Source organism: Alligator mississippiensis, chromosome 11 (assembly GCF_030867095.1).
Source record: "Alligator mississippiensis isolate rAllMis1 chromosome 11, rAllMis1, whole genome shotgun sequence".
NCBI lineage: Eukaryota > Metazoa > Chordata > Crocodylia > Alligatoridae > Alligator > Alligator mississippiensis.
The window spans coordinates 74,448,966-74,469,054 of record NC_081834.1 but is presented as its reverse complement, the minus strand read 5'-3'; the positions used below and the strand labels follow the sequence as shown (position 1 = coordinate 74,469,054).

Sequence of the window (20,089 nt, the reverse complement as noted above, 5' to 3'; positions counted from 1 at the left end):
TGTCCTTGATGCTCAAAGCTAGTTGGAGTTCAGTTGCAGCCTTGGCTTTCCTGGTATGCTCCCTACAGGACCAGACCAGTGCAGAATAATCCTCCTTGGAGGTGACTCCCATCCTCCATCCTTTGTAGGCCTTTCTTTTTAGCCTCAGGAGGTCTGCTAGGTCCCTGGAGAGCTAGGGGGGTTGCTGTGCCCTCTTGCTGCCTTTCCTCCAAGATGGAATAGACTTAGTTTGTGCATTGAGGGTCGCGATGAGATATATGGGGGCAGAGATATGCAGAGCCAGGTATATACAAGGAGAGATATATATGGGGACAAAGATATATAGAGACTCAGAGATATAAGAAGCCAGATTTATATGGGGACAGAGATATATAGAGCCAGAGATATAGGGGGAGAGAGAGATATATGGACCTGGTATACATGGGGACAGAGATATAAGGAGCAAGAAATATATGGAGTCTGAAATGTATGGGGACAGACATACATAGAGCCAGATATATATGGGGAGAGAGATATATGGAGCCAAAGATATAAGGAGTCAGAAATATAAGGAGCCAATGATGTAAGTAGGCAGAGATATGGGGACAGAGATGTAAGGAGCCAATGATGTAAGTAGGCAGAGATATGGGGACAGAGATGTAAGGAGCCAATGATGTAAGTAGGCAGAGATATGGGGACAGAGATGTAAGGAGCCAATGATGTAAGTAGGCAGAGATATGGAGGAGAGAGAGATACATGAGGCCACAGATCTATAGAGTCAGACATATACGGGGCTAAGCTATACGGGGACCGAGAGATATATGGAGCCAGGGATATAAGAAGCCTGGTATATCTGGGGCAGAGATATCTGAGGCCAGAAAAATATAGAGCCAGATAAATATGGGGAGAGAGATATATGGAGCCAGAATTATAATGAGAGAGAGATATTTGGAGCCAGAGATATATAGAGACAGAAATGTAAGTAAGCAGAAATATATGGTGTGACAGGCATCTGCTCTGGGCCACTCTTAATGTGGCCCACACACCTATCTCTGGGGCAGCCGCCTGCCTACTCGCCTGCCATGCCTTGATCTTAATTAATTAATTAGTATTAATTAGCAGGAGGCTGCCCTTATACTGCTCTGCCACTAGGGGATGCTATCTGCAGCTCCGTTTCCTCCCCTACACCGCAGTCCACACCTCGTCGATAGGAATCACTGTTGTCTCAGTTCTCTCACTATTCGGCCCCTTACTGTTCTCCCTGGGCCTTCCTTCCTTTACTGCACGCTCCCTAAGGTGTGAGGGCTCCCTCCGGCCCCCTCTCACTCTGTGCCCTCTTTTCTGGGGCCTTATCCACAATGCTGCCACCTCCTGGGGCCTTCCTTGCCCACCCTTGGGTACCTCAGTAAAGCTGCCCCCTATCTGGGCTCTCCGTGCCTATACTTGGGCCCACACTTGGCTCCTAAAAATGCTGCCCCCCTTTTCTGGGGCTCACCGCAGCCAACTTGGGCCTCTAAAATGCCCCTCTCTGGGGCTGGGGTCTATGCACCCCGTGTGCTGCGCCTACTGGTGCTGGGGTCCTCGCAGTCTGCTGCGAGTCCCCTATGAGGCCTCCTCCAACCCCTAATAGCCTCACCCAAACCACCGATTGGTTTAACAAACAGCAACACAAATTTGAGCCTCCTGGCTATAACTCAAACATATAGCCAGGTGGCTACAACAACATTGCTCAACTCAAGTCAAGCTGTACCTGCGGTTCTCGCTGCCTCTCGCATCATTACTCCAGGAGCTCCTGCCTCTCTGGCTGCTGGCAGGGAACTGCCTCTGGCCTCAGCTCCTGGGCTTTATAAGAGACAGGCCCTGCCCCTTAGGGTCAGCTGACCTTCTCTCTGGTTGCCCTGGCAACCCACAGCTGGGCTCCTTATTCCCTGCTAGGTCTTCTTCCCTAGCAGTGTTCCCCTCTATGGGAGCAGGGCACCTCAGGGCTCTGTGACATATGGGGACAGAGATATATGGAGCTAGAAATATATGGGGACAGAGATCTATAGATCCAGAGATATAAGAAGCAAGAAATATCTGAAGGCAGAGATATAAGGAGCAAGAAATATATTGGGACAAAGATATATAGAACCAGAGATATATGGGGACAGAGATCATAGATTCATAGATGCTAGAGTCGGAAGGGACCTCAATAGATCATCGAGTCCAACCCCCTGCATAGGCAGGAAAGAGTGCTGGGTTTAGATAACCCCAGCTAGATGCCTATCTAACCTCCTCTTGAAGACCCCCAGAGTAGGGGAGAGCACCCCCTCCCTTGGGAGCCCGTTCCAGACCTTGGCCACTCGAACAGTGAAGAAGTTCTTCCTAATGTCCAATCTAAATCTGCTCTCTGCTAGCATGTGGCCATTATTTCTTGTAACCTCGGGGGCGGCTTGGTGAATAAATACTCACCAATTCCCTTCTGTGTCCCCGTGATGAACTTATAGGCAGCTACAAAGTAGCCTCTCAACCTTTTCTTGCGGAGGCTGAAGAGGTCCAGTTGTCCTAGTCTCTCCTCATAGGGCTTGGCCTGCAAGCCCTTAACCATACGAGTGGCCCTTCTCTGGACCCTCTCCAGGTTATCCGCATCCCTCTTCAAGTGTGGCACCCAAAATTGCATGAAGTATTCCAACTTCAGTCTGACCAGCACCCGATAGAGGTGAAGTATCACCTCCTTGGTTCTGTTCGTCATGCATCTGCTGATGCACGATAAAGTACCATTAGCTTTTCTGATGGCTTCGTCACACTGCTGACTCATGTTCATCTTGGAGTCCACCAGGACTCCAAGATCCCTTTCTGCTTCCGTTCCACCAAGCAGGTCATTTCCTAGGCAGTAGGTATGCTGGACATTTTTCTTCCCTAGGTGCAGCACTTTGCATTTCTCCTTGTTGAATTGCATTCTGTTGCTTTGTGCCCATTTGTCCAACATGTCCAGGCCTGCTTGTAGTTGTTCCCTGCCCTCCAGAGTGTCCACTTCTCTCCACAGTTTTGTGTCTTCTGCAAACTTGGACAGAGTACACTTCACTCCCTCGTCCAGGTCGCTGATGAAGACATTGAAGAGCATTGATCCTAGGACCGAGCCCTGCGGGACCCCACTTCCCACACCCTTCCAGGTCAATACCAAGTTATCCACTACGACTCTCTGGGTGCGACCCTCTAGCCAATTCACCAACCAATATATAGAGCCAGAGATATATGGGGAGAGAGATATAAGGAGCCAGAAATATAGGAGTCTGAAGTATAAGGAGCCAATGATATAAGGAGGAAGAGATATGTTGAGCCAGAGATGTATAGGGACAGACATATCTTTGGGCAGACATATATAGAGAGCCAGAGATACTTGGGAACCAGCAGCGGGAAGGAGAGGAGGCAGCACACGTGTGTCCCGCACGCACGTGTGCCCTTTTACCAACCGACTGACCGGAGATGCGGCAGCAGCAGAGGAATCGGCAGCGGGGGCAGCAGCAGCTGATCCCCCGAAGGTAAGTGGGGTGGAGGGACCCGGCACAGCTGAACCAGATCTGGAGGTGAAGCCCCCCGGGTCCCATATAGCTGAGCCGGTAGGGAGCTGCGCTCCCGAGCCGCGAGGCGCGAACAGAGCACGCAAACAGGTGCACTCTGTAAGAGCACGCCGGCGTTTGCGCAGGCGTTCGCGCCGGCGGGCGGGCAGGAAGGGCCAGGAATGGGACTCCTGTAGGGGTAGGGCGTAGACACCGCGCAGGTCTACAACCAGCAGCTTATAGAATGGTGTCTACGAGGAGTGCTGCTAGGGCCTCTGCCCAGGGGGACAAGGCTACCCGGGGCAGGTCCGAGGCCTCCACCCAGACTGAGCCCATGAGGGAGCTGATGTCCCCCTAACTCCTGGTCTGTGGGGGATCCCCAGCAGGGCCGGGGGGAGCAGAGATTGGGGGCCCCCACACCTGTCCGGCAGGTGCCCGTCTTAGGGCTCTGGAGGCGCAGGTGAGGGAGCTCCGGGAGGAGGTTAGCAGGCTGAGGGGGATCAGGGAGGCGGAGGATGAAATTGACAGTTATTTCCTTTCCCTGCAGGCCCAGGCACCGAAGGAAGAAGCAGCCCGGGGAGTGCCCTCCACAGCAGAGTGGCAGACGGTCACAGCCAGGACCAGAGCAGCTCACAGCGAACCAGTACCAGCTTCTCCAGTCCGACTGGTGAACAGGTACAAGGCCCTGGCGACCCTGCAGGAGATGGAAGGGGAGAAGGAAACCCTTGGGCAAGAAGAAACACCACGTTCTCCACACTCGAACAGATCAAGAGATCCACGAGGATCCAGAAGAGGAGGCGACGAGTGCTCGTCATAGGCGACTCCATCCTGAGAGGTACGGAAGGACCCATCTGTCGCCAGGACCCCTCGGCACGAGAGGTATGCTGCCTCCCTGGAGCAAAGATTCGGGATGTGGCGGAGGTAATCCAGGCCAGGATCAAGCCCACCGATTATTACCCCATGGTCCTAGTCCATGTGGGTACTAATGATGCGGCCAGGAGAACCCCCGATCACCTGATGGCGGACTACAGTGCTCTGGGTGGTGTGCTGAAGGAGTTCGGTGCACAGGTGGTTTTCTCTTCCATCCTACCAGTGACCGGACGAGGAAGACTGCAGGAGAACTGCATCAGAGAGACCAACTGGCGGCTTCGGCAGTGGTGTCTCGAGGCAGGCTTCGGCTTCCTGGACAATGACCCGCACATCACAACGAGGGACATGCTCAGTTGGGATGGGCTTCACCTGTCCCCCAAAGGTAAGCGTGTGTTTTCTACTAGGTTGGCGGATCTCCTCCGGTGGGCTTTAAACTAGGCTCGTCGGGGGGAGGGGAGTATGAGGGCAGGGGAAGCTGTGGACCACCAAACCATGTGGCACCCACAAGGACAGCCCAGCCTGAAGGAGAACATTGGAAACCTGAAAGCCATGGGGAGACCAGCACTACAGAACAGGTAAGAAACAAGAAGGTAAGAATCAAAGGGCCCCTTGGGACTCGGAGCGGGGGGGCAGCAAAGGCACCAGTCGCAGGGCTCAAGTGCCTATATACTAATGCTAGGAGCATCGGGAACAAGCAGGATGAACTAGCGCTCCTGCTTGCACTAAACACCTATGACTTAGTGGGGCTAACAGAGACCTGGAGGGATTCATCCCATGACTGGGTGGTACATATTGAGGGCTATAGATTGTACAGAAAGGACAGGTCGGGGAAGAAAGGGGGGGGTGAGGGGGGTTGCACTTTATGTCAGTGAGCAATATACATCAACCCTCATAGAGACAGAATCCAAGGTTGAGGAAGTAGAAGGATTGTGGGTTAGGCTACATGGGGGGCAAGGAGAAAGGGATTTGGTGGTAGGGGTCTGCTACAGACCCCCACACCAAGGGGAAGAAATAGATGCAGGGCTCCTGAGGCAACTCTCGGAGACCATAAAAGCTAAAGAGGCGGTAGTCGTGGGGGACCTAAACTACCCGGACATCTGCTGGGAGACGCAGACAGCAAGGTCCCATCGCTCACGCAGGTTTCTAACCTGTATACAGGACCTCCACCTGACACAGGAGGTGCATGGTCCCAGTAGGGGGAATGCCATACTGGATCTGGTATTGGCAACAGGAGATGACATGATAGGGGACCTCCAGATCGGTAGCCATTTGGGATACAGTGATCACCTTATAATAGAATTCAACATAAGACGGAGAGTGGGTAAGGTAACTAGTAGGGTGAAAGTGCTAGACTTTAGGAAAGCTGATCTCAATGCACTCAGGCGATTAGTCAAGGACGCACTGCAAGTAGGAGTTTTGAAGGGATGGGAGCCCAAGAAGGGTGGCTGTGCCTAAAGGAAACAATCCTTCGGGCACAAAGCAAGACGATCCCCGAGCGAGGCAAAAAAATGGAAAGGGGCCAGGAGGCTTCCATGGCTGACCAGAGAAATCCAGGGCAGCCTAAGGGCCAAAAGGGGAGCACATAAAAAGTGGAAACAGGGTGAGATCACTAAAGATGAATATACCTCCTCTGCTCGTGCTTGTAGGGAGGCAGTTAGGCGGGCCAAAGCTACCATGGAGCTGAGGATGGCAACCCAAGTAAAAGACAACAAGAAATTGTTTTTTAGATATATTGGGAGTAAAAGGAAGGCCCAGGGAGGAATAGGACCCCTGCTAAATGGGCAGAAACAATTGGTGACAGATAGGGGGGACAAGGCTGAACTCCTCAACGAGTTCTTTGCCTCAGTGTTCCTAAGTGAAGGGGCACGACAAGTCTCTCACTGGGGTTGTAGAGAGGCAGCAGCAAGGTGCCAGACTTCCATACGTAGATCCTGAGGTGGTGCAGAGTCATTTGGAAGAACTGGATGCCTTTAAGTCGGCAGGCCCGGATGAGCTCCATCCGAGGGTGCTGAAGGCACTGGCCGACATCATTGCAGAGCCACTGGCAGGAATATTCAAACGCTCGTTGCGCATGGGCCAAGTCCCAGAAGACTGGAAAAGGGCTAACGTGGTCCCCATTTTCAAAAAGGGGAGGAAGGAGGACCCCAGGCAACTATAGGCCAGTCAGTCTCACCTCCATCCTTGTTAAAGTCTTTGAACAAATTATCAAGGCTCACATTTGTGAGAGCCCGGCAGGGCAAATTATACTGAGGGGAAACCAGCACGGGCTTGTGGCGGGCAGATCGTGCCTGACCAACCTAGTCTCTTTCTATGACCAGGTTATGAAATGCCTGGACACATGTGGAGGGGTGGATGTCGTATACTTAGACTTCAGGAAGGCCTTCGATACGGTATCCCACCCCATACTGGTGAACAAGTTAAGAGGCTGTCATGTGGAAGACTGCACAGTCTGGTGGGTGGCGAATTGACTAGAGGGTCGCACCCAGAGAGTCGTGGTAGATGGATCAGTCTTGACCTGGAAAGGTGTGGGCAGTGGGGTCCCACAGGGCTCGGTCCTTGGACCGATACTCTTTAATGTCTTCATCAGCGACTTGGACGAGGGAGTCAAATGTACTCTGTCCACGTTTGCAGATGACACAAAGCTATGGGGAGATGTGGACACGCTGGAGGGCAGGGAACAGCTGCAAGCAGACCTGGACAGGTTAGACAAGTGGGCAGAAAACAACAGAACACAGTTCAACAAGGAGAAATGCAAAGTGCTGCACCTAGGGAGGAAAAATGTCCAGCACACCTACAGCCTAGGGAATGACCTGCTGGGTGGCACAGAATTGGAAAGGGATCTTGGAGTCCTAGTGGACTCCAAGATGAACATGAGTCAGCAGTGTGACGAAGCCATCAGAAAAGCCAATGGCACTTTATCGTGCATCAGCAGATGCATGACGAATAGATTCAAGGAGGTGATACTTCCCCTCTATCGGGCGCTGTTCAGACTGCAGTTGGAGTACTGCGTGCAATTCTGAGCGCTGCACTTCAAGAAGGATGCGGATAACCTGGAGAGAGTCCAGAGAAGGGCCACTCATATGGTTAAGGGCCTGCAGACCAAGCCCTACAACGAGAGACAAGAGAAACTGGACCTTTTCAGCTTCCGCAAGAAAAGGTTGAGAGGCAACCTTGTGGCTGCCTATAAGTTCATCACGGGGGCACAGAAGGGAATTGGTGAGGATTTATTCACCAAGGCGCCCCCAGGGGTTACAAGAAATAATGGCCACAAGCTTAAAGAGAGCTGATTTACACTGGACTTTAGGAGGAAGTTCTTCACAGTTCGAGTGGCCAAGGTCTGGAACGGGCTCCCAAAGAAGGTGGTGCTCTCCCCTACCCTGGGGGTCTTCAAGAGAAGGTTAGATAGGCATCTAGCTGGGGTCATCTAGACCCAGCACTCTTTCCTGCCTATGCAGGCGGTTGGACTCGATGATCTGTTGAGGTCCCTTCCGACCCTAACATCTATGAGTCTAGGGGAGTGAGGTAAGACAGGGGGTTTATAAAGAGAGAACAATAAACGGGGACAGGAAGAAGTGCAGCTGCAGTAGCATCCCATGTTTCACATACGTTAAAGGCCAATGCAGTCGGACTACCCTCAGCAACCTGCAACCCACCACCAGTTTCAAGCCCCAGCCCACGGCCAACCAAACTAGGGGCTGCCTCTGTGCGCATCCCGAAACCAGGCCCATGGGTTACAGGCAGTTGCCACCAACTGTGCCTGCACACCCCTTCCCAACACAACACCCAGCAAATCCCATCAGGAATCCAAACTCGTGGACTCCAACCAGTACGTGTGAAGTGCATGTTGTCCATGCCAACCCCCACCCCTCATGGTGCACCAAACACACTACGATTTGCACCTGGTCTAAGCTCTGAGATGCAGCCAAACAATCCTTGCATCCCAGTTCCATCAAACCTCTGTCCCCAGCACTGCCAGCCTTCACTCTTACTGCCATGACAAGGCCCTCCCGTGTGCACCCCACTAAGAAGCAGCCCCACAGGGAGCACCCAAACAAGCTAGCCTACGACTATACTAACTTTAACCCACCAAGTACTAATTAGGGGACTGATCACAACACAACAAGACAGGGCTACATCCTGTCCCACGCCCAGACCAAACAGCTGCCCCATCACCATCACCCAGCCCAGCCAGCCCCACTCACTGCCATCATCACACAATGTCTACTTCAAACCAGAGATGTTCTTATCCCTGTCCAAACCCAAATATGGAATCCAATCAAGACAGGTTTCCAAGCCCTATCTGCATACAACCAATCAAGACATTCTACCAATTAGTTCAGCCCCCCAGCAACATAGCCCCCTCACCTCACCTCACCTCACCTGAGTATCTGGCATGACCCAAGAACATGTTGTCTTTTCCCTGAACACCAGGTTTAGACTCAATCTCCTGAGGACCCCTCTTGCAACCCAAGCCCCAGACCACAGCCAACGCCGCGGCCCCATCCATGTCCCAAAGTCCACAGGCTGCAGGAAAATAAGCCCCAGCACCAGAATCCTGGTGTAACTCCAGGATGCTCCCAACCAATCAAGCCACCTCCCCACCCTGAGCCCATGAAATCCAATTAACCATTGCAGAAGCCCCCAAGTTCCTAGCCTGCTCCTAGCTCAAAAAGTCTCCAGGCTCACACACCAAAGGAGCCGAGGCTCTTCTCTCAAAGCCTCAGAGCTCCTGCCTCCAGAGTCCTGAAATACAGCATGGATACACCCTACTGCTTGAGTACCCAGCGTACCCCAAAGTCTAGTCAGTGCCCCCACAACTACATCCCAACCCCAACAAGATGCCCCACAATCCTATGCAGGCTGCAGCCATCCCAGCCAGCCCCCATCCTTTGTGGAAAGCTTCCCAAACTCCCCAATGCATCCAACCAAGCCACGGCTCTGATCTCTCCTACCTCTGCCCACAGTCTGTCCAAACCGAATGACCAACTACCCTTCCTGGCCACAGGTGGCACCAAACCAGGCTAGAGAAAATCAAATGTCTTTTTCTAGTGCAGTGACAGTCTCAGAAGCATCCTAAACAGGCATGTCTGCGCCTCACAAAGAAACCATGCGATCAAGTGCACACCAACACTGAAGGATGCATATCTTAGTACCAGTGCACCACTGCTCTAATTCAAGAGCATGTATCAGAGGCAGAGTTATGTTTATGGTACATATTTAATAAATAATTCAGTGCCTAATTATTTAATAAATAATGCAGGTGTTTATGGCTCTGGGTATAGGAAACGCTAAGCAACCAATTCATTCCATCAAGTGTCAGGGGTCTTACACATCCACCCAAAAAGCAATCACTTCATAGTGATACCTAGCTTTTTCAAAAAGTGGGGCACACTGCTTAAGAAATGTGGGTACAACCAGGACATTACTGACTAGCTATAACAGACAAGAGAGATGCAGTGATGCAGCAACATGAGGCCCAGGCATGCTGTCTCTCACAACAGCCATCCTGCTTCCTGGACCTACAACCAGAGTGTAGTCCAGTAAAAGGTGTGATCTACCAACATATGCCATTTGCCCTATATGCTAAATATCACCCTCCCTAAGTACCATATCCTCCTTAGACTCCCAGCATAATGCAACTCTGCACTGAAATAACTAGAGCTGGACACAAAGCCTGACAGTTCTGTGAAAAACAGCAGAAATCTTACAGGTAAGCTTTCAAAAACCATACTCCTCACTTTCCAAAACCAGTGCAAGGCATGTCTCGGTCTCCCCATAATAAATACCACTAATGACCATACTATGTGTGAGCTGCTCAAGTAGACCCAATTATAACACCCTCCCAGACCTACTGCTAAAAGCAGTTAAGTCCAGTGCTCCAATACATAAGGATTTTTTAAAAGAAATACAAATCAAGGGAGAGATATTCAGGCCATAGTGTCAGGGCTACTCATGAAACTGAAAATGTTGCTGAGGAGCAGGGGTGCAAGAAGGCTGTTCCAGAGGACAGGCTGTACGTGGCCAAAGGGTGCCCTTAAGGCTCAGATGCAAAACTGTCAAGACAAACTGCCACGTCCAGCCTCCAATAACCTGCCTGTCAGAAAGGCTGAACTTCTTTGGGGAAAAAGCACCACCATCCCACAGATCCATTCTCCAGTCTTCCTTGCAAACAATGAGAATGAAAACCAAACCTGGTGTTTCCGCTATTCAGCAGTGCAAGGGCGAGTAGACTTTTTCAGATATTGGATCCCCGCTGCTCAGCACTAGTGCTTGTACAAGTTGAACAGGAGCTCGCACAGGCAGTACTGAGGAAACCGGAACGGACCAAAAAAAACCCTTCTCTTGGAGACACTAGCTACTATGACAACTACATCTACGGGGCCTACCAGAAAGGGGCCCTGATCTTTGGCCCTCTAATGATGCAATACAATCAGTACATAAAAATGGAAGCAGGAAGCCAAAAGGTGCGAGGACATACCCTCCAAGGACAAGGAAATCAGCAGAACAGAATCCTAGAAAAAAGTAACAGCTTAAAGATCACCAAATATACTGCATGTTATAAAGAACAGTGCTCACAAGTTTTACGTAACACCACAAATGGTTTGGGAAATCAAACCAGCCCAAATTCAGGCCATTACAATGATAGCCTGAGCTTCGAGTGTTGGTGGCATTTCAACATAGCCCCAAGTCCCTCCTAAATACAGACTCAGGAGGAACGGCCAGAACCATGCAAAGTGGCAACATTTTCTATTCCTAATGCATAAGAGGGGTGCCTGCCTGACCGCTTTTTGGCAGACTCCGATGGAAATAAGGATCACAACTATCTTTCTCCATCTGGATTAACTTGGGTTCAGAAGCAGGATGGAGCCACCATACAGTATGTCACTGTGAGTAAATGGTCGAACCTGCCCAACTTGACTATAGCGAGCTATCAGTTATTTGCTGTGAAAGAAGTGTTATTAGGAATACCACACAGAAGGTACCACGGGACACCTCTTTCCAGAGCTTTACCAATGAACCCCTGGGGGGCACACAGAAGCATCTGAATAAAGCTCCCACTCCCAAGGGCAGCAGCACTGAGCAAAGGCCAAAGCATCCAAGCCTTTAAGTTGGTCAGGATCACTGGGTGAGAGACCAAGAGGGGATGCAAAGGAAGCGTAACTTTCTGTCAGCACTGAGGACCGGGTTCAGATTCTGGGGCCGAACAGCACCTTCCTCGCCCTGGCTCTAGCCCCAGACAGAAAACCAAGAAAGTAAGTTCTGACTGGCTGCTCTAACATTTGCAGACTCTCCTCCCTCTACCCATTGCCAAATATAACACGTCCATAGTCCATGGAAACAGGACAAGCTCAACAGCACCAACTAAAGGCCACCCTAACTATGGCACATTCAGCAAAACCAAAAACAGTTGTCTTTGCTACTCACAAGGCAACCCAAGGGAAATGCCACTTGGCCCAGTTAGTGTGGAAGGGAGGATCACCCACAGCTGTCCTTGTGGGGCTCCAGCAGCTACACAGCCCAAAGCACCAAGTGCTGAGTAGGGAGGTCTGCACCATAGCCTAGGCTACGCCATGTCAAGTCATCCCTGTTCCTCCTTGCCCCCCATCTACTGCTCAACTGTCTCTGCCCCAGGGCTGTTGTCCCCTGGCCCTGCTTGGGGACCCCCCTTAATGCACTATGTGCCAGTCAGCCTCGTGAATCCTCTTCTTCCCTGTCCCGATTTCCCCACTCCTGCCTCACTGCCTTGTCTCGACTCTCCTCCTGCAGCCTTGCCTCCTATCTTGCCTCTACTGTCTTTATTCCAATCTTGGCTTCTTTTTCCCTATACTTTCTTTTTGTCCTTTGGGTAGAGACTGCCCTTTTCATGAGGCTGGAGTTGGTAGAAGCATAGGGACATTCAGAAGCCTCATTTAGAGGGTGAAGCATAGAGTGGCATTAGCTTGGTTGCGTATAATGTGGAGGGTTGGAGAGGTCAGGGTGTTGGGATTTGATGGCTACAGGGCAGGGGGTGAAGTAGTAGTCGGCTTGGACAGCTACTGCTAGGAGGTAGCGTGGTGTACGTTTGGTGGGACTAGTGGCTGTGACAACATGGGTGGAGTAGGTTGGTGCAGCCTTAGTGCTCGGGTAGACGAGACTGCTTGGAATTGGCGGTGATCGATAGAGGTTTGAACTGACTGTGTGTATCCTTGATGTTACAGCTGATTAGAACAGAGTAGGGACCCGTGGGCATTGTGCCTCTGCTGCTAGCTTTCACTGGTGAAGGGTAGCTTTCACTTTCTGCTCCAAGTTGACACATGGAGCATGAATAACATGCATTGTACCTCCAGTCTTTGGTCGAGAGCTTTCTGGCTTCTTTCATCTGAAAGCAGGCTCTGAAAAACAAGACAACGCAGACATGAGAGCCTCAGCAACTGGTTGCAAGCAAAGGAAGGGTAAAGCTCACTCAACTCTGTCAGTGCCTCCTTTCCCTTCCTCCTCCCCTTCTTTCTGACCTTTCATTTTTGAGAGAAAACCACCTTTACATTGTACCCACTAAAATATAAAGCAGATAGACAAATGTTTTCTTATTGTAAAAAGAAAAGTGACACACACTGTATTTTGTATAAGAAATATGTGGACTAAATCCTTATACTAGTACAAGCATCCCACAGAAGGTGTTAAAAAGTCTATGGCCAGCTCACTTTTCTGTGCTGGGTACGGTATATCTCACCGATGCAAAGGCATACATTCAGCCCATGCACTCGTCTCTGCAGCATTTGCATTCCTGAAGCCGGAATATATTTCTTGCACATACTGTTACAAGCTTTGTCCCAAAGGTGCACGAATAGTTTGTGCAAAACAGGCTGAACAGAAAAGCCTCCATGGTCAGGGTAAAAGTCAAGTCATACATTTTAGGTGTAAAATGTACACGTAAAATGCTAGCGGCAAGGTAGCTGGAGATGCTACTATATGCAGCTTTCTGCCATGGTTTAGCCATGTGGGGAGCTGTCTGCATCCCGGGCCCTGTTCTCCCCACCCCAGAGCCAGGCACAGTCACCAGGGGGCTGGCAGTCCTTCTTGCTGTCCTGGAACCAACAGTCCTTGAAGGCGGGCTCTGGCTGTGCTTGCATGTCAGGTCCCCGGGACCACGGCACGTACAGCACTCAAAGCGCTCCTCCTCAAATCGGGCGTCTCCCACCTGTTGGTGGGGGATGAATGGGAAAACAAGAAGGAACATGCAGCAACACTCATGCAGATCACACTCTGGGTCCAGGACGACTTGTTATACTCAGCCACTCCCCCCAGGCCAGAGGCAGTTGCATCTCAACTCCCAGCTACACTTGGTGTTACCCCACTCCATAGCTGGCTGCAATGGGGCTGTAGGATACACTTCTGTGCCCCACCCCACATCTGGGTGCATTCAGCCCCTTTCTACCCCACCATGCCCCTGCCAGCTCACCGGGTGGTAGGTGCTGCTGGGCCAAGGCAGCCATAAGCTGAGGCCAGGATGCAGTCGGTTCCATTGGAGATGAGGTTAGCCAGGCAGATGCAGCCCTCAGCACTGCCCACCGAGGAGGCTGCAGAGCAAGAGGTGGGGCAGTGGGAACCATACATGTTGTAGTTGCTTTTGTCCGGGCAGATGAAAACTTGGTGGGGGCAGAGAAAGGGGAGGGGGTGAGTGCCCAGACGCCTGGGTTCCCTAGGAGGGGGTGGGAGCTGGAGAGTGAGAGCTAGGGAGTCAGGGGGCCTGGATGATTGGAACTTGCACTCCAAGCACACATTGGGACCGTGCCAAGCCCAGACACTAACGATGACACTGGCAGCTTGGCAGGCAACTGTGTAGGTGCTGAGGCTCATGCAGAGGGGCTCTTCTGGCCCCCAGGAGTTGCACAAGTTGGAGTGGCAGGTCCAGGACAATTGCGTGACGGGCATTTGGGCCAGGAACCTCCCAGTGCCCAAAAGTTACCTCCTAGTCCCCTCCCAGCAGCAGTCACAGCCTTCAGTGTCCCCCAGTAAGGAGTCCAGTAACCTCCTATTAGCTCCCCAGTATGCCCCAGGGCCTCCCAATACCTTCCCAGGCAGACCCAGTAAACAGCCCAGCTCCTCCAGTAACCACCCAGTAACCTCTCAATAGCCCCCCAGTGCCTTCCATTTCTCCCAGAGGATGAAGAGGCACTCAATGGCCGGGGGGGGGGGGGGGGGGATGGCACTAAGGCTCCTTGTGCTGAGCACCAGGGCACTGTCATGGCCCTCATAGATCCCATCCAGACAGCACTGGTCATTCCTAGGGTCTCAATGAGTGTCACCCCATGGGCCCCACAGCTGCCAGGCCACTGTGCTGGGACAAGCGGAGGAGCGACGGGCTGTGCAACAGGCATGTAGTACACTGGCAGGGGGACAGGCCTCCGGTGTGGGAATGAGTGGATACCAGCAGGGCTGGGAGGCGGCGGCCGCACCAGAAGTGCAGGCTGCTGACCCCAACCCAGCCCTCACTCTATCCCCAGTGAGGAGCAGGCGACAGTCCAGGAACCAGCTGCTAAGCAGAAGCAGGAGCATCACCCACAAGCCATTTACTGGCCAACAGCCACAGCTCCCCAGTATCCTCCCAGTACCTTGAAGGAAGCTTCAGTAACCCTCAGCCCCTGACTTGTCCCAGCCAGTGCCTCCTGCATCTCTCAGTATCCTCCTAGTCCCTCCCAGTGCTCTCACCAGGACACAGCACCTCCAGCACACACTGACAAGAGCACCAGGCAGCTGTATCATGGCCACACACAGCCAGGAGCCTCAGCCCGTGGTTCCCTTGTTCTCACCCTTGACCGGGAACCATGGTCCTGCTGGACAAGTGAACATACATGGGCTCAGGTGGTACACATGGAGCTGCCCCAGTGCCCCCACCAGCCAGCCAGCTCCCACCCCACAAGTAACACAGTAACCTGTGACCTGACAGTCACAGAAAAGCCACCAGCCCAGCAACACTAAAGCAGCTGCCAGCTACAGCCAGGCCCTTAGACCCCCTGCTGCAGCTGCACCGAGGATTGCACGGGACACCCACCACATCCCTGACATCTGCTGTGCCCAGCACAGACACCGCAACAGGGCCCAGCTGGCATCCAGACCCCACACGCTTCACTGACCAGCTAGAGTAGAGAGAAAAATCCCCTTTCCCATTCCTGGTACTTGTCACCTGCTTCTTACATGGTATCGAGAACAAGGGCCAGCAGCTCTCTCAGCCTGCACTCGCAGAGTGTACGACCGGGGAAGGAACACGCTCAAACCCCCTACTTCTCTTCTGCACCTGAGGAAAGGGCCTCTGGGCCAGAAGCCTTGTTTTCCACTTCTTCCAACTGCACACAGTCCAATACAGCATCACCAAACAAAACAAATCCTTGCCTCACTCATTCCCTGGATGATGAGAACTGCACTTACCTGACCCGACTTCTGCTTCAATCCAGTCCACAAACAGCTGCAGCAGACATGACTCAACACAACCGATTCTTCTTCTTGCTACTTCACTCTGGCATCACTTCTTTCCTCCCCAAACATGAGTAAAGCCTGTGAGCTTGTCTGCCAAACCTCTGAAATATGCAGTTGGTCCAACATAAACAATCATCAAAGACCTGACTTCACATATGTTTCTTGGACCATTCCACCCAGAGCTACACTCCAAGCCTGCTAGCACACAGAAGTATGCCCAAGCAATGGGACACTGGCACGGAGGTGAGAAGTGCAAGAGCTCACCACAAATAAATCATGTTAGGAATCTGCCCATCATTGCAGATCCAGATAAACAGACCTGATGCAGCTTCACGTGACTAAGGGCTGAGGCAAGAGCTCCGAGCAGATGTGGTTCCAGGCAGAAAAGGGTTGAGGAGATTCCCCAGCAAACACTGTCCTCCTCAAGCCACAGGCTCCAACTGCTCAGTCAGGGTGTGGAGCCCAGGGCCAAAGCCCCTGCCGGGGACCCAGCCTCAGTCCCCTGAGAGTGCAGGAAGGGTGGGAGAAGCTGCAGCACCCATGTTACCTCCTGCCACCCTGGGAGCCAGGGCTCCAGCAGTCTCAGAGCTGAGGGGCAGGGGCCAGGATGCAGAGCCCCATTTCTGAGAAGGATGCAGGACATGTCCTGGAGGTTTTCAATCAATGCTTCTCCCTGACAAGAGGAGAGAGGGGACGGGGGAGGGAAAGGAGGGAGAGGAGTAGAATGGGATCCAGGGAGGAAAAGATGGGCAGGAGGCTACTCAATGGAGAGGGTGGAGGCATGAGGCAGGGGGACAGGCATCCTGGGCAGATATGGGAAGTGCTCCAGGCAATGGGGACTGCAGCACTGCAAATCCCAATCCCAGGGAGGCTCTAGATCCTTGGGGTCTTTGCAGGTGAGATTCAAATGATTATTAACCCATCTCTCTTCCCAGACACCTGGTCCCAGGTGCAGCTGCTAGAGTTGGGCAAGGCCAGGAGGAAGCCTGGAGACTCTCTGAACCTCTCCTGCAAAGCCTCTGGGCTTGCATTCAGCAGCTCCCACATGCACTGGGTTCCCCAGGTTCCTTGGGAGGGTCTGGAGTGGGTAGCTGCTATGAGCAACCTTGCACCTACCATACACTGCAGCAAGCCTGTGCATGGGGGGGGGGGGGGTCACCATCTCCAAGGGCAATGCCCAGAACTTGCTACACTGACAGATGAGGCATGTGAGCCCTGAGGACAGTCTCGTATTGTTGTGCCAGAAACACTGTGAAGCAAGTCCTTCTGTTGCTAAAGCAAAACCCTTGAGCTGCAGACCCCTTTTCTCCCAGGTCCCACAAGCAGCACTGGCTTGGGGACTGGGCTGGAGAGACAGCACTGTTAGCAGGGCACCAGAACCAACAGCAAGATTTAACTGTCATCACCTGCAAGGATTCCCTCTGCTACCCTCCTTGTGCTGCTGATTTCAGGGAAATGCTGGACTTCTTCTCCTGATTATGAGGGCCCAGGCTGTTAATTAGGCACAGGCAGAACCACCCCGTCCCCACTCCCTACAAGGGTTCAAGGAAGGGGGAGGCAGCAGTGACTGGGACATATGTCAGGTTTGATGCAGACTGATCCCTGATGTTCCCAGATCTCTGCTACCAGCTCCAGCTCAACAGAGCCCACAAAAGGGATGGTGCAGCCTGGAGAGACCCTTACCTTGACCTGCTCAATCACCAGCGTCTCCAAAACAACTTATTACTTCACGCCCTTATAGTGACCAGAGACTATGCTGCATCTCTCCAAAACAGAGTGACCCTCTATGAATCTCTCTGGAAACTCCTCCAAAACCAGCTTTCCTAGCAGTCCCAACACCCAGACAGGGGAGTTGTACCATGATGCCAAACAGAGTTGGGATGGCACAAAAAGTGGAAGCTTCTTTCACACAAACTCAGGGCCCTTTGGCACTCATTTCTCCATGAAAACCAACCCAAAATCTGACCCAGCCCTTCCTAGGCCCTGACCCCCAACATCCTGCCTGTCCCTCTAGTGCTGCCCAGCTCCTACTCCAGGGACAGTCACCCTGAGCTCATGCACCCCAACGCCCATGAGTTCCTGCTTACATGGTACAAACTCTGAGCTCAGGCCCCATCACCCCCACTGTCCTGGGAAAGGGCTGAGACTCCCCCCAGTGCCAGTTCTCAAGAGCCTGCAGAAAGCCTTACAAACCCAGAGCCAGACAGGGCTCAGCTCCCTCCCCAGCTCTCATTGCCCCAGGGGCAGAACAAAACCCACAGGGGCTGGACGGTGGGGAGGGAAGGGGAGCACCTGCAAAGTAAGGCCCCAAACTCAGGCCCAGGGGTGGCTCCTGTGGGACATTTCACTCCAGGGCTTCACATCTGAGACCTCAACCCGGGCCCTGGAGCAGAGAGTGGAAACAGCTCTCATCTCATCGTCCTTTCCCAGGACAGAATAATAGTCTGCCAGGTGCAGCCAATGCCTCCCTGCAGCCAGCTGGAGCAGCTGAGGCTGATGTAGCTGATTGCAATGGGCACCAGCTGATTAGGGCCCTCCTTAACCCTCCCGAGGCTGCTATCCTTTGGCCTGTCCTTCCCTACCCCAACCTGTCTTCTGAGCCGCTCCCAGGAGCTGGGCTTCCCTCCTGGCTCTGGCCTCCCCTCCTGCAGCACCAGGACAGCCCTGCCCTGCCCTGGTCCCACTGCTCATCTTGAATCAGCTAATTCCGAGCAAGAGCTAGTGCTCTGCTTCTGCCTGTGGCTGCTCCTGCCTGGCCTAACTAAAAGGTACCTGAAATCCCACAGCCTGTCTCTCCTTGCCATGGACATGTTGGCAGCACCTGCAAACATCCTCCCAGCATGGGGACTGTGTCACAACTCCATGCTGAGGCAGTATGAAAAATGCTAAGGAGTGATTCATGGTCATATGCATTATTCCCATCACCTTCTCAGGACCCATTAAGGGGCTCAGGGTCCTACATAGTCTTTTGCACTTCCTTGTGAGGCAGAAGCAGGCAACATCCTACTGCTGTCATCACTAGGGACTAGATACCACAGCTCTGTTTACACACATGCTTTTCACAATGGTTGTGGGCACTGCTGTGCCCGCCCCACATCCCAGGGCTGATCCCCTGGGTAAATTTCCCTCTGGGCTCAAGGACTGGCACCAGGCCTGGGCACCTACAGACTCATGAGCCTGAAGGGGCTGGCAGCAGCTCACACACTGCTCTGTACCATCTGTGCAGACAAGGAGTCCCCTGTCTCTGCTGTGCTGACTCCCATGTTCCCCCGTCCCAACGCTGGTGCCAGGCTCCATGGTGCTGAACACACTGGGAAGAAATCCGCCTACTGAGCACAGCCCCACACTCACCATTGCATTTTTACCCTCATTTGCATGTCATGTACAAACCACAGGCACAATCTGAGCAAAGGAGCCCTCACACCTGCAGCCAACAGAGCCAGCTCTCCCGGCCTCCCAGCCACTGCTGCCACAAACACAGGGTAGGGGGTGGGATGCAGCTTTGTGCCTCATGCTTCTTCAGGACATGCACTGCCCACTCCTTTTGCCATAGAAGCAGCCTCTGCTAATGTGCCAGGCCTAGGGAGAGCTCCAGGTAAGCCACAGCCAGAACAACTGGTCCCTGGGTACCCACAGGCCAAGCAATCATCCTCCAGCCTGCCTGAGATCAGCCAGGGCACATTTCAGATGGAGCAATGCAGCCCAGCCCCTGCTCCCCATGGGCCAGCCACTGGGGTATGAACAGAAAGCTCTCCCTGGGGCTGGCTGACACCTAAGCAGGGATGAGGGGAGGCAGGAGTTGTCTGTGGGTGAAGCCTGGGCAGAGCCAGACAGATATAAACTGGAAAATATCACTGGGAGTTGCATACCCCACTCCTTAAGGGATGCACATTCTGCCCCTTCAGGGAGCCTAGTCTCTACGAGGCTCTAGGGATGGGGAATGGGACCATCCTTTCTCTTGCCTCCATTCCAGGCCTGGCCCAGTGCTGAGGCCCTGATGACATTGCTGAGAGAGGGGCATGTCACCATGTGCCTGGAAAACTAACCCCCAACCCAACACACACACACACACACATGGAAGGGGACTAGACCCTGCAGACGCTAGTGTGGTAGGACAAAGGGAGGTAGTTGCACTTTGGATTCACCTGGTATTCATTGTATCAGCTCTGGAAGGTATTTTCTCCCTCTCAGGAAATTGGTGAGGCTGACACACCTGGTTTCACTCACCATAACACACTCCTGGCTAG

General features: G+C 52.8%; 1 long non-coding RNA gene across 2 annotated transcripts in view; it reads right to left on the bottom strand.

Moving 5' to 3' along the window:
* LOC132244247 (uncharacterized) overlaps positions 1-18,298 on the bottom strand; it is a 48,350-nt gene extending 30,052 nt beyond the window's left edge. The window contains exons 1-5 of one of the 2 annotated variants that reach the window (XR_009455836.1): positions 18,135-18,298; positions 15,795-15,943; positions 13,828-14,014; positions 13,426-13,566; positions 12,710-12,760 (exon numbers count right to left, since the gene is read on the bottom strand). This is a non-coding gene — a long non-coding RNA (uncharacterized LOC132244247). The remainder of the gene's footprint in view (positions 1-12,709; positions 12,761-13,425; positions 13,567-13,827; positions 14,015-15,794; positions 15,944-18,134) is intronic. The other variant, XR_009455838.1, reaches the window with a different exon arrangement.
* Between the last annotated feature and the right edge of the window lie 1,791 nt (positions 18,299-20,089).